This window comes from Octodon degus, unplaced genomic scaffold (assembly GCF_000260255.1).
Source record: "Octodon degus isolate 3935 unplaced genomic scaffold, OctDeg1.0 scaffold00061, whole genome shotgun sequence".
Classification (NCBI taxonomy): domain Eukaryota; kingdom Metazoa; phylum Chordata; class Mammalia; order Rodentia; family Octodontidae; genus Octodon; species Octodon degus.
Genome location: NW_004524637.1, coordinates 8,056,664 through 8,069,824, shown reverse-complemented (window position 1 = coordinate 8,069,824; position 13,161 = coordinate 8,056,664).

Here is a 13,161-nt window from a genome sequence, read left to right as displayed (position 1 = left end):
GGGCTCCTGAGGAGGGCATAGGTTCCAGCCTCCTGCAGGTGGTGCCTGCCGCCGCAGAGCTGAGCGGAGCAATGGGGACAGCGATGTCCGTCTAGGTAGGCCCCAGCCATGGAGCCGAAGGAGGACACTGCTCAGCGCAGGTGGTTCTGACCAGTGACCTCGGACAGGGCTGTCACACTGGGCTGTCGGAGGACTTGTGGTCGGCCCCTGGCATTCGAAGCTGATGAGTTTTGAAGATAAGGGTAGTTGTGAAAGGGAAAAACAGCAGTACAAACCCTGTCTGAGGACACAGCCTCCTTTATACGTTACAGAGGGAAGGCACAGATGGCTTTGAATTTGTTTTTAGTGAGATGCCTGACTTAAATTCAGAGTCCTCAAGGAGAAATGACTGATATCATGGCCAGAGTGGGGCTCAGTAGCCCGGCGCTCGTTGTGTAGCATCACCAGCACCACCACAACAAAACAAAATAGGAGTGCTGTGTAAGGGCTCTTCTACAGGAGAACTGCTCAGATGCTGGGCCCCAGAAGCCCTGCAGGCGACTGAGGAGGGGCTCCCTCGTGCCTCCATGGCTGGCAGCACATGTGACTGGGCAAGCAGCAGAAGGGCATAGTGCTAGTGGCTTCCAGACTTGTGGGCTTAGGTTCTGTCATATCCTTTGAGTAATCAGAGCTTTTTGGCTACCTGTTTATAAACCAGAATTTAGGGTCTCTGCTTCTAATCCTTGTCCTTGTCCCACGTAAAGGTATGTTTGCTGATCCACATCCACACACACTTGGCTTCAGAATATCTTTGCTTCTCAGACTCGTCGTGTCTCGGGTAGAAACTGACCTTAGATCTATTGATCTTTTCCCCCGTTATCACACGCAGGGTTTGTCCTGGGAGTGTGTCTTAAACTAGTCTCTCCCTTGAAACCAAGTCGTGCCGAGACACAGCGCATGATATCTATCTAATTACATAATGCAGCTCTCAGGAGGGCCTAGTGTAGGTGAACATCTACACGGAAAATATGTTCAAATTGAAAGCCTCCCCAAGCGTGTCTTGGGAGGCTTACTAATACAGCTATTTTTAGAAAGGGTTTCAATATTCTTTCCCTATTTAGGTACAGTACTATGAGCTTAGTACTGTCTCATTAGCCCATAAGCACAGTGGGGTATGTGGCTACTTTGTCAGTCTCTGAATATCCTTTGTCATGGTTTGGAGTTTTTGCAAGAGGAACCACATAATATAGGATACATTCTATACTAGTATTTTATAATGAATCACCCAGGAATTACATATGAGAAGTGCAGGAAATCTGCCCACACACATAGTACTGAAGACTCCAGCTCAGGACTTCGATGCTAATGTCTTACATGAGTCCAGCTGAAAACCTAGAGCTCCTAACAGTGTCTCCCACCAGGCCCACTGGGGGCCTACAGGGTACAACAAAGTCCCATGCAGGCCTGCTTCATGGATCTGTGCTGGGAAGGCCCAAAGGTCAGTGGTGGGAGCTAGGCCAGCCAGATGCCAGCGATATGAAAGATCTGTGCTAGGGGCCGGGCAGATGGCTCAGTGGAATAAGCGCTTCTCTGGCAAGTTCAAGGGTCTGAGTTCAGTCCCCGGTTCCGCAAGGAAAAAAAAAAAAAAAAAGCAAAAATAAATAAATAAATAAAAACATAAAAAAAAGATCTGTGCTAGCAGGCCGAGGGATCTGAACTGAAGCCAGGAAGCGACACTCAAGGTAAGTGCCAGGGCTCCCCCAATGATACCACAGCCATCTTTAGCAACAGTGAGGTCCCCAGCTCCTCCAGCGATGAGGCAAGCTGAGTTCCCATTAGGAAAGTCAGTGCAACAAGCTTCTCATGAGGCTGAGGAGGGCACCATCTTTCCCTCCGGAGCCAGGAAGCGATGCTCAAGGTGAGGACCTGAGCTCCTCCAAAGTTCATGGGGAAAGCCAGCGTGACAAAGTCTTCCAGCAGGACAGCCAAGAGAGCTAGCAGCTTCCAACACTTCTCCAAACAACATCCCTAGCAGCGTTCTGGCAGGTTCTCCTGTTCTGCCTTTATGCTGCTGACAACAACCTTCAGGTGGGCCACCCGCACCCAGCACCACACTACTTTAATTCAGCAGGGTGTAATAAGTTGACCACCGGTTAGAGCTCCACTATATCCTTGAATTCATCTTTTTTTTTTTTTTTTTTTTTTTTTTTTTTTCAGGGGGGAGTCAATTTTGGAGAACCCTGTTAGATAATTTCTTTCCAGTTTTGATTTTTTCCCTTTGATTTGCCACAGAGAGGTACTTTCTTTGTCATCCGTGATACGCTGTATTTAAACTGAGTTTCTCCTCCTTGTGAAGAATCCAAAGAACCAGTTGCTCAAGAATAGTGATGACCTAGCATTTTGGTAATGAGATGAGTAGATTATGTGCTTTCCATTATAGTGCCGGCAGCAGCCCGCCTTGCCTTCGAGTGTGATCCAGTTTCCCTGCTCCAGGGATCCTGAGCAATGTTTACGTGTGTGTCACCAGACAGAGAACAAGCTATTCACATGCACTTGGTTTCAAACATTCTGGTTCTAGCTCTCATCGTTGAAATTTAATAAAAGACATTGCATGGTCTTAAAAGTGATGATTGCTCTTCAAAGTAATATTTACTCAAAAGTGTTTTCATTTTGCTTGACGTGTGGGCAGCCCTATACAAGTGGTATCTAATCTTATCCCCAGAAAGAAAAGTAGCTGGGAAACTTACGAGGCCGAAAGAAAAACCAGATCAGTTTGGAGAACAAATTTTGGGTTTATCAGTAGAGCTGAGATTTGAACCCAGAGGTTCACCCTAAAATTTAACTCCTTGAGATCCAGCACCATCTTAAAGTTTCTACACAAGACTTACTGGCATGCCAGCCCCATTCTCGTTCTCCAGGTATAGTCAGTCTCTCCTCTCCTGCAGTACAACAGAAGTGAGAAATTTAAAATTTCACAGATTCTGTTGTGATACTTTCAGATTCAGTTTTTGTCAACAGGAGATAATCATAATTGAACTTTTAGGAAGGCAGAAGACAGATGCAACAGGCCTGCAGGAGTTCACTTAGGTCAGGGAGCTCCTGCAGACAAATGTGTGGGCGACAGCTGGGTTACATGGTCTCCTCTTTCCAATGCTTTCGTGGATGCAGACAGTGATGAAGGTGGCAACAGCGAAAGCAGATGTCATGCACATGTGAAGTCAAAGGCTGAGGGGGTTCCTGCCTTTTGGTTTTACAAGTTACTAATCACTTTATAAGCATCTAATCCTTTGAGTTAAAAACTGTGCTGCTTCAAGTAGCTTGATCGGTGTCTATTTCCTTACTGAACCTTATCTAACTCACCATTCAGCACCAAAATGCGATAAAGAAATAGCCTTTTAAAGATAATAGGAGATTGGTTATGTGACTTGGAGTTTTTAGGTAGTAGAAGTACCTATAGATCAGTAAGAAATTGTCTACTAAGTTTTCCAGGAGGCAAATAGCTAGGATGCAGCGGCTATTCAGAGCAGGATGTTTGTCATGCTAAGAGGGTGCTGTGGTACATTGTGACACAGACAAGGGACAGATGACTTGAATGGCCAGGCTGCCTCTGATTACACTGCAGAGGTTCCAGAAAGCAAGCTGGTCTGTGCCTACATTCTTAGCATAAAGCCACAACAGGGGAGCTTCCTTTGCTGCCCTAGTAGCCGTCCTGAGAGAAGCAAGCTTCTATGCCTGCCTTATGGAGCTCTATCGTATTGTATAACTGCACAACTAAAGTGCCTACAAACAAGGCCTAGATTTGAACTCTGGGTTATCCATTAAATTAAGCCTCTGTACATTTTCCTAAGCAAAAGTTGATTGGGAAGGACGAAACTCAAAGAGTTAGAATGTGGATACTTGGCTAGGGCTGGATGAATCTGAGCATTTTGAGTATCTAAGTATGGACCGAGAAAAGCAGTCTTTTCTCTTGTATGAGGTGATGCTAGGGGGGCAGCGAGATAGGTCAGGGAACTAAGTGCCTGCTAAAGCACAAGGACCGGGGTTCGATCCCCGGCACCACATGCTGTGCTACCCGCCCACCCCCCCAGGCGTGCTGAGCTGGCCACTGAGACCAGGCGTGGTGGTGCACACTTGTAATCCCAGCACTGGGGAGGCTGAAAACAGGAAGATCAGAGCTGTGAAGTGAGCCCCTGTACCGAATACATTAAAAAAAAAAAAAAAAAGATGATACTAGTCTCTTGTTTCTTAAGATTCCATAGTGACCTCCATCAAGGTGGTTACCTACCCAGGGGATGCTGGCCCTTCCTACGACTGTGGCAGTTAAAGTACTTGATTGCCTTGGGATGCCCTAGGGTGGTGGTGGCGAACATAGAGCATGGTGCTGCAGCTGGCTTTGTTACTTCTGAAAACTCTAAAAGGTTCGCCATCACCAATCTAGGGGATTAGTGAAACACTCTGGGTGCTCTCGGTGGGTCATGGAATTGTGATCTTGGGTCCATGTTTGGCCCCTCACCTCCTTCTGCTCCTTTGCCACCTCTTGGTCACTGTGAGGTAAGCAGCATCCTTTGCCAAAACTGATGGCCCTGTCTGGAAGCCAAGGACCGTGAATTGAATTCTCAGAAACTGAGCGAATAAACCACTTTTGTTTTGAGTTGTGTGTCAGCTGTTTGGTCCCTGCACCAGGAAAATGGACCAATGTAGTCTGCCCTCGATTCTTAGAAAGCCATCAGCTCTATAAGGCAACGAACTTGTTTTCATTGTTTAATTTTTAAATTTGTTTTAGAGACTGTTCTCACTATGCTGCCCATACTGGCTTCAAACACTTGGGCTCAAGTGATGTGAGTAACTGGACTATGGGAAGGCACCATGGCTTATTTCTACAAAGAGAATTATATTACTGAGTGACACAGGGGACAGAGAAATCTGTCCAATGAAGAGATAGTGTACATGAGACACGTGGCTAATTTTCATCTGCAGAAATGTCTAGGAACAGATTCCCAGTACTAACTAAAGAGAAAGAACCTCATTAGAATCAACTGAAATTAGTGGTCTAGATGTATTACCAGAAATTCTTAATTTGGGCCGAGAGCTCACTAGGGAGGAATGGATTGTCAATTGTTTAGTAGAAACCCAGAGAAGTGGCCTATGCTAAAATGAGATGCACAAGTTAATTAGAATAGTGTGGAGGAAAGAACCAAAGGTGTATGGAGCTAGTAATACTGGAGAGCTATGTGTGATCCACCAGTCATTCCCTTGCTTTGAGAAATAGTAAGGACCACCAGTGTCCCTGGAAAATTCTTGAGTGGCTAAGTCTTGGATGCTGAAGCGAGGAGGGAGGCAGAAAACTGTCTCTGAAGTAGCCTCTCAGTATTAGTGGGAATGCTTGTGTCCTTAGGCTCAGTGGTGCACTCGTGTGTGGACACGGAGGGAGTCCTAGCAGCAGAGCCGGAGTGGCTAGCAGAGTAGCTCAGCCTGGGAGTATCTACAATGGTGGCTAATTTATTATGATATTCTGAGGATTGAAATAGATGTTCGACCTATTGAACCTAAGGTTCTGCTTGATTAGTTTATCTGATTCTAAATCTGGTGGGCCCAGGCCTGGCTGGAATTGCTGTGAAGGAGAGATAGACTCTCAGCAGTTCTCCCACCTGGCCCCAGAACTTCTTCTTGTTCTTTTTTTTATTTTTATTTTTATTTTTTTTATGGTACTGGGGATTGAACTCAGGACCCTGCACTTGCCAGGCAAGCACTTATTCTACTGAGCTATCTCCCCAGCCCCTGAACTTCTTAAATGAAGGAAACGTTGGGCTCTGCTGAGGACGTTCCCCATAATGATGTCATAATAAACATCAGTGTGAATCGTTTTTAGTATCTTTAACCAAAAGAGAAGAGAACTAGAGTTTAGGAGGATCTCGGTACTTGGCTGACACAGACCATTGGGTACTTCCTGGGGATTTACAGAGGAAATTCACGGTTCTGTCCTGGGTCCATCTTGCAGTGGTTCATGGGTCCCCAAAGATTCTCTCCCCAGTTCCTGCATGTGGGCTTGACTTAGACATACTTAGCGCTGGGCCAATTTCTTGCCTCCTGTTCTTGTGGAATGAGTGCTTCTGTGATAGGAAGGACAAATGTTAAAGGTCTTGAAGTGTCACCTCCCTATTGAAAAATAAGTCACAAGTAACAGCACATTTCTAGGTGAATGCATGAGGCTCATGACGCTCTCCAAGGCCTGAAAGATCCAGGATAATGGTTTTTGTCCTAAGCCCCATGTAACCTTCCCAACAGACCTGCACAGAAACAAGTCTTGGAAAATGACATTTACCTGTCATTAAGTTAGTGATGTAACTCCAAGTTTAACAGTTGCTCTGGATATAACCAGTCAACTGAAACTGTTTTGGCAGTGGACATTCACCTCTAAATCAAGTGGTGGTTTTCAAAAAATCTTTTATAGATAAGTTATTTCACTTGGCAGTCTAAACTGAGTATCTTGCTATCCTTCCTCAAAGCAATGTCACCCATCCAGTTTTCTGTAAGAATCTAGTCTGCAGGAAACCTATTTGCCTCCCTATGCCATAAAATATCACTTTGGCACCCTATGCAGCCAGTGTCGTGCTGATTTGATGGATGTGTATGTGTAGGAGGCAGCAAGTGCTGTAGAGTCCTTGGCAAAGGCTCCGGTGTGCCAGGGTGGGAGACAGAGTAAATGTGTTAGTGCGAGGGCCATGACATCAATAAAATCATGGTCATCCAGGGGTCTGCAGCCTGCTGAGAGCTCCAATGAAGGAACAGGGCGACAGTTTGTCACCCATCATCATCATCATCATCATCATCATCATCATCATCATCATCATCAAAGAGACAGTGATTGTTATTATCTTCTTGGCATTTGAAACAACATATACATTTAAGGGTGTTCCTTTAACCATTTATCACGTAACACAGACTATTAGTCCGAGTGAGGTTCAGAGTTAGGGAAGACTGGTAACTGCTGTAAATCTCAAGGCAAATTCCTCTTTGAGATTTAGGATTCGACAGATTAAGTAGAACAGTATTTGAAAAGTAGGACAGAATTCTGTAGGTAGTTTATGACAACCTTTGATTTAGAATTACTGAGCAGTCCTTTAGGGTTTTTTAAAAATGCTATTACTTCATCCCCAAATAACTATTAAGAAACAGATCCTAAGATGCCCCTGGGTGTGGCAAAGATTTGGACATGTGGCTGCGGAATTTAGAGGGTTATGTAAACTGTGCTGCCGATCCCAGCCTGGGCATTACCTGGCCCACTGCGTCACGCACGAGGGCACGTGTGGCAGTGGTCTTTCACCAAGTGGGTTTGGAGGCACGAGTGAGTGACATGAGCAGTCCTCTCACCTGCCTTGCCTCTGCTTTTTTTTTTCTAAAATTACATTTATTTTCTATTGCTCTATGTTTTTAGTACATACTGGGTATATTACTCATGAGGAGTTTGTACATGTACATGACATTCTTTAATTCTGAGGTTTTTTTTAAAAAAATCTTTTAATTTATTTATTTGGTTCAGGGTCTCACTACACAGCTTGGACTCGTAGTGATCCTTCTATCTTAACCACCCCAGTGCTGAGATTACAGGCATGTGCCACCACACCCTGTTTCATGGCCAGCACAGCGCTCTTGGGTTCCAGGGTCTCACGGCATTAGGTGTCCAGGGTCTCATGGAATGAGGTGCCCAGGATCGAACCTGAGTCCTTGCACTTGCCAGGCAGGTACTTAGACTGCCGAGTTATCTCCCTAGCCTCCTCGGTTGTTTTTAACCCTCCCCTCCTTCCATCTCCATGCATCTCTTCGACCCCATTTATTTTACACACGTTTGCAGTACATGATGATCACACTTCTGACTTAGTGCGTGTACACAGCACGTCGAGGTTCATTCACATCTGTGAAAATTCTCTGCATAAGTGTTTGTAAGTTTGGGACTTACTGCATTTTCTCATTCCATAGGTTATCCCTTCATGCTGTTGATTGTTTCCTTTGCTGTGCTGAAGATTTTTAATATGATGGAATCTATTTCTGTTTTTGCTTTTGATGCCCATGTCTTTGTGATTATTATGCAAAAAAACCCTAAAACCCAAAAAAACCCAAAAAACACTGTTCAGACCGATGTCAAAAGGCTTTCTGCTTATTTTTCTTCTAGTGTTTCTCTTCTAGTACTTTTCTTCTAATTCTACATCCTGAGGTCTCCCTTTAAGTCTTTAATCCACTTTGAAGATGACTTTGGTGTAGTGTAAGGGCCCATCCAGTGTCATTCCTCTGCATGTAGACATTTGGTTGCCCCAGCACCACATGTCAGGGCGAGTCTCCTTTCTCCATTGTGCATGCCTGGTCATTGGGTCAATATCAGTTGACTACTGATGCATCAGTTTATTAATGAACATAAAAAAGATAAACATCAATACAATTGTCATGGTGGACCTCAATGCCATACTGTCACAAATAGATCAACTAGACAAAAAAAAAAATAAAGAAATAGAGTTCAACCAAATCTTTGAACAAATGAATTTTTTTTTTTTTTTAATTTAGGACAAAGTGTGCAGGGTATACAGGGTCTCACTGCATAGATGGAGCTCATAGTGATCCTCCTGTTTACAGCCTCCCAAGTGCTGGGATTACAGGCATGTACCACCACGCCCAGTCTCAATCAGCATCTCAGCATGCCCCAGGGGCAGGGCCGGCACAGGATCTGACTTCCGGCCCCTGGTCTGCTTAAGCACGTGCTTTTAATCTGCTGAGCTATTTGGCTGGCCCTTGAACAAATGGATTTGATAAATATCTATCGAATGCTCCACCCAACAACAAAATACACATTCTTTTCAGCAGTACATGAGACTTTCTCCAAAACAGACCTCAAACTTTACTGAAGTTAGGACAGCTACTGCTTTTTGCTGGGTTCTCATTAAGTCATACCAGAGAAATGATGTGGTATTTACAAAGTGCCTGATTTCTTCATGAATTTTATTTTGAATTAAATGAATTCTTGCACACTGTATAGAGCTGTGTTTTGTTTCTTGATTAGTTCGGCCGATCTATGTCTCTTGATTGGGAAGTTGAGGCCATTCCGACTGGAAGATTTTACTGAAAGGTACTGGCTTATTCCTTGTTTTCCCATTGCTGATTTCTGCATTTTTTTCTCTTTTCCTTCTCCTTAGTGGCTCCTCCTGCCAGGTGTATTCATCCTCTTTGACTTATTGACATTGTTGGCTTCGTTGAGATTTTTTTTTTTTTTTTAATGTGAGATAGGTGATCATGAATGTCTTTGGTGCTCCGTGGCCTGGAAATCCTTCTTTCTCCATCAGTTTTGAGGGAAGTTTTCAGGATATCTAAGTTGGGGTCAGCAGGGGGGACCTTGATATACTGCATTCCAAGCCCTTCCATTCTTTTAAGGTTTGTATTGAGAAGTTGACTGTACTTCTTTATGTGTGATTTGTTCTTTTTTTTTATGACGTCTTTTAAGACTTTTAATCCTGTTGGTATTTTGATTATGAAGTTGTGTGGAGAGATTCTCTTTTGGTTTTGGCTATTAGGAGCTTCATATGCCTCATTCATCTGTATGTTTGTTTCCTTATGCAGTGATGCTTTGGTCCGTGAATGCTTTTGTTCACAAATAATTTGGTTGCAAACAGAAGCATTTGGCAAGGTTTTGTTTTTGTTTGAAAACTCTGCATTTGGCGACAAACATGCCTGTAGTTATCTTTGCCACATAAACACAAACATTGATGTCTTTTCCAAAATAGTTGCACAAATTAAGTTCATGAACTGAGGTAGCTCTATGGCACTGTGTTCAGGACATTTTCTGCCATTCTTTCTGTGAGCAGAGTTTTTATGCCATTTGTGGTGTCTTTCGATTTTTCACTTATTCCAGTTGCTTGAGTCTTCTTTGCATCAGCCAGTAGCTGTTGGGTGTATTTTTAATGTGCGCTTGTTCCTTCTAAGCTGTCTTCGAGTAGCTGGTCTTTGAAGGCATCCCTGCTTCTAGTTCTGAAATTCTGCTCTCGCATTGCCTCTGCTGCCTGTACTCCCTGTATAATTTTTAATATCTTTTAAGACTTTCTCAAAGATTCCATTCCATTTATTTTCTGAACTGGTCATTCATTTTCTTTTTTAATCATTTTGTTTATCCCAGCTAGATTTTTATTACTGTCTTCTGAAAGCTTCTGGACCATTTTGGTCTTTACTCCCATTGTCTGTTTAGTTGTATGTTTTGTGCCCCAACGTGTCTGTCTTTGATCTGTTTTCTAATCTCCTCTGCTGTCCTTTTGAGTAATTATGGTGTGTGTTGTACTCTTCTCTCCTTCAGTGCCCTGGATTGGCTTCGGAGCTGTTGGGAATTTGGGAACGCATTTTGTTGCCTTGTCTTCTCATGTTTCTGTTGTTTTTGTTTTGTTTTGCTCTATGCTGAGGATTGCGGGTGCTTATAGTATAAAGCCTTTGTTGCTAGTGTGACAATCTCTTTATTTATTTATTTTTTGGCAGAACCGGGGATTGAACTCAGGCCCTTGCGCTTGCCAGGGAAGCACTTATTCCACTGAGCCATCTCCTCAGCCCTGACAATCTTTTTAGTTAGTGATACACTTTGGGCATGGCTAACTATAATCCTTTGCCTCTGCACCAACATCCTATCACCTCAGTTAATTTGGGAGAGAAGAATGCAGTGTAAGTGGCACAATATGAAGTTCTCTGGGAATGTACCTAGTATTGTTAATGTCGCAAAGATAGTCTATTTGTATGTTGGCCTATAGAAAAACCCCATTAATAGCAACACTTATGCCCCTTGTAATATCAAACAAATGAGCTATAGCAGTATCACCTAAGACAACTGGATTAACACACCATAAAACCCAGTATGTACCTCCATTAACTCTAGAGAAGAAACCCGCAATTTTAGCGTAAATGCTAAGACAATCCAGGTATTACTTTACAGCTAATATGTACAAAATAGGACAGCTATATCTCCACTGATGGTAGTATTCAACAGTGTTTTTACAGAGTTAACTATCTAAACATTAATAAAGCTTAATGGTTATGTGATTAAAGATGTAGTATGTTGGAAATGAGGAAATGCAAGAACAAAAAATTGAAACCTTGAGTTACAGTATAGGGGAAGGAGGAGAGAGAAGTGGGACAACATGATATTGGGGAGTAGAAGGAGGTTTATAAGGTTAGGTAAAGGTAGCAGAAAAAACTGAGGAGAAATAGAAAATAAAAGAGTAGAAAACAGAAATTATATGGAGAATAAAAATAAATTAAAGGGAAAAATTAAAAGAAAGAAGAGGATAAATAAGGAAATAAGAGAAATAAAGAAGCAAGGAAAACAGATGAAGGAAAATTCTCCAAACTCCAATAAAGATGAAGAAAGAAGAAAAGAAAGAACCTCCCCCCCCCCCCCACACACACACAAGAAAAAACCTCTGTGATTTTTGAATGCATGGTTTTCTTCTGGCATCTACAGTTCTGGAGTCTAACAATGCTCCTTTTTCTCCAGAGCCTCTCTGATTCTTGTAGGCTGTGGCAGTGTCCAAGCCAAAATGTGACCCTGCTTCCACGGGTCCATACAGTCAGTCAGAGACCAGGTCTGAGTTGGGTACAGGCCCCATCAGGCAGGCAGAGCGTAAGGTGCACCAACGTAGGAAGACCTTGGATAGCGAGTCGCTTGTCCAGAGAGTGTTCCGTAAGACGAGAAAACATTTTGAACTAATGTTAACTGGATAAACGGACAATGCTTTGCAATGAGTAGCACCGAACAGCAAATGTCATGTGGTCAAAACTGAGCCAGTGGTTCTCTCTCGGTCTCACTGCAGAATCGTGGGTGATCATCTCCCAGCAGCAAGAGATTATGGAGGAGGTCTCATCCGCTGGAGGAGAAGAAAAAGGTGGAGAATCCCACACTTCAGATGAGATTAGGGACACTGAAAGATTTTGTACAAAGCACCAACCAAAGAAGGCTGTAGCAGTGCCAATGATGCATCTGTTTAGTGAGAGTGCAATGTCACATTTCCATGAAATCTCAAAAGGAGACAAAAGCCAATGTCACTGGATAGATTCCTTATTAAAGTTGCATAGAATGAAAAAGATTCCATTAAGCCTGAGACATTACTATGTAAGTGGATGCACCTTAAGATCTGTCTCAGTTACTCTTCTCTCGTTGCTGGGACAAATACCTGACACCCAAAATGAAGGAAGGAAAGGTTTATTTAGCTCACAGTTACTGGAGGTTTCCGTCCATACTCAGCTGGCTCCAAGGCAGAATGGCACATGGCACCAAACAGCATCTCATGGCAGCAGCAAAGTGCTGAGAGCAACATGGAGGAGTGTCAGCAGCAGTGGCAGCAGAGAGCAAAGTCTGTCTCTGTGGCTCTCTTACTTTACATTCAGGCTATCTGCCCCAGGCTGGGTGTAGCACTCACACCCATAATCCCAGACCCATAATCCCAGCAGTCCTCAGACCCATAATCCTAGCCTTGGACCATGAATTAATCACAAACTGTAGATCTGCACCTCAAGGACAGCACTGCATGAGGATTTGGAGGGACAAACACACACAAACCATAAGAGGACCATACTGTGATGTGAAGTGAACTGGAAACACACATGTAAATGCCAAATTGTTTCTCTGGTGTGAGAAATTGAGAAGGTAAGGACCAAAATGCATATTCGGTATTGTGAAATAGGAAGAAAACTTTCAAATGGGGAGGGAAAAAAGGAGAAGGGGAAGGAAAGAAGGGAAGAATAAAAAAAGAAAAGTGAGAAAAGAAGAAAAAATAGAAACAAAGATTTTATAAATAGAGAAGGAAGAAGGGTTGAGGGGAATTACAAAGAAAGAGAATCAAGTTGTATCACATACAGGTGCAAATTCTCTGTGATGAATGTGATCATTATATATACCTAAAATGTATCAATAAAATCTAATTGAAGAAAAAATAAAAATAATTCTGGATGCTAGCAGAAGAAGAAGGAGGAGGAGCAGGAGGAGGAAGAGAAGGAGAAGGAGGAAAAGGAGAAGGAGGAGGAGAAGGAACAAGAGGAGGAGGAGGAGAAGGAGAAGAAGGAGAAGGAGCAGGAGGAGGAGGAGCAGGAGGAGGAAAAGGAGAGGGAGAAGGAGGAGAAGGAGGAGAAGGAAGAGGAGGAGAAGGAACAGGAGGAGGGGAAGAA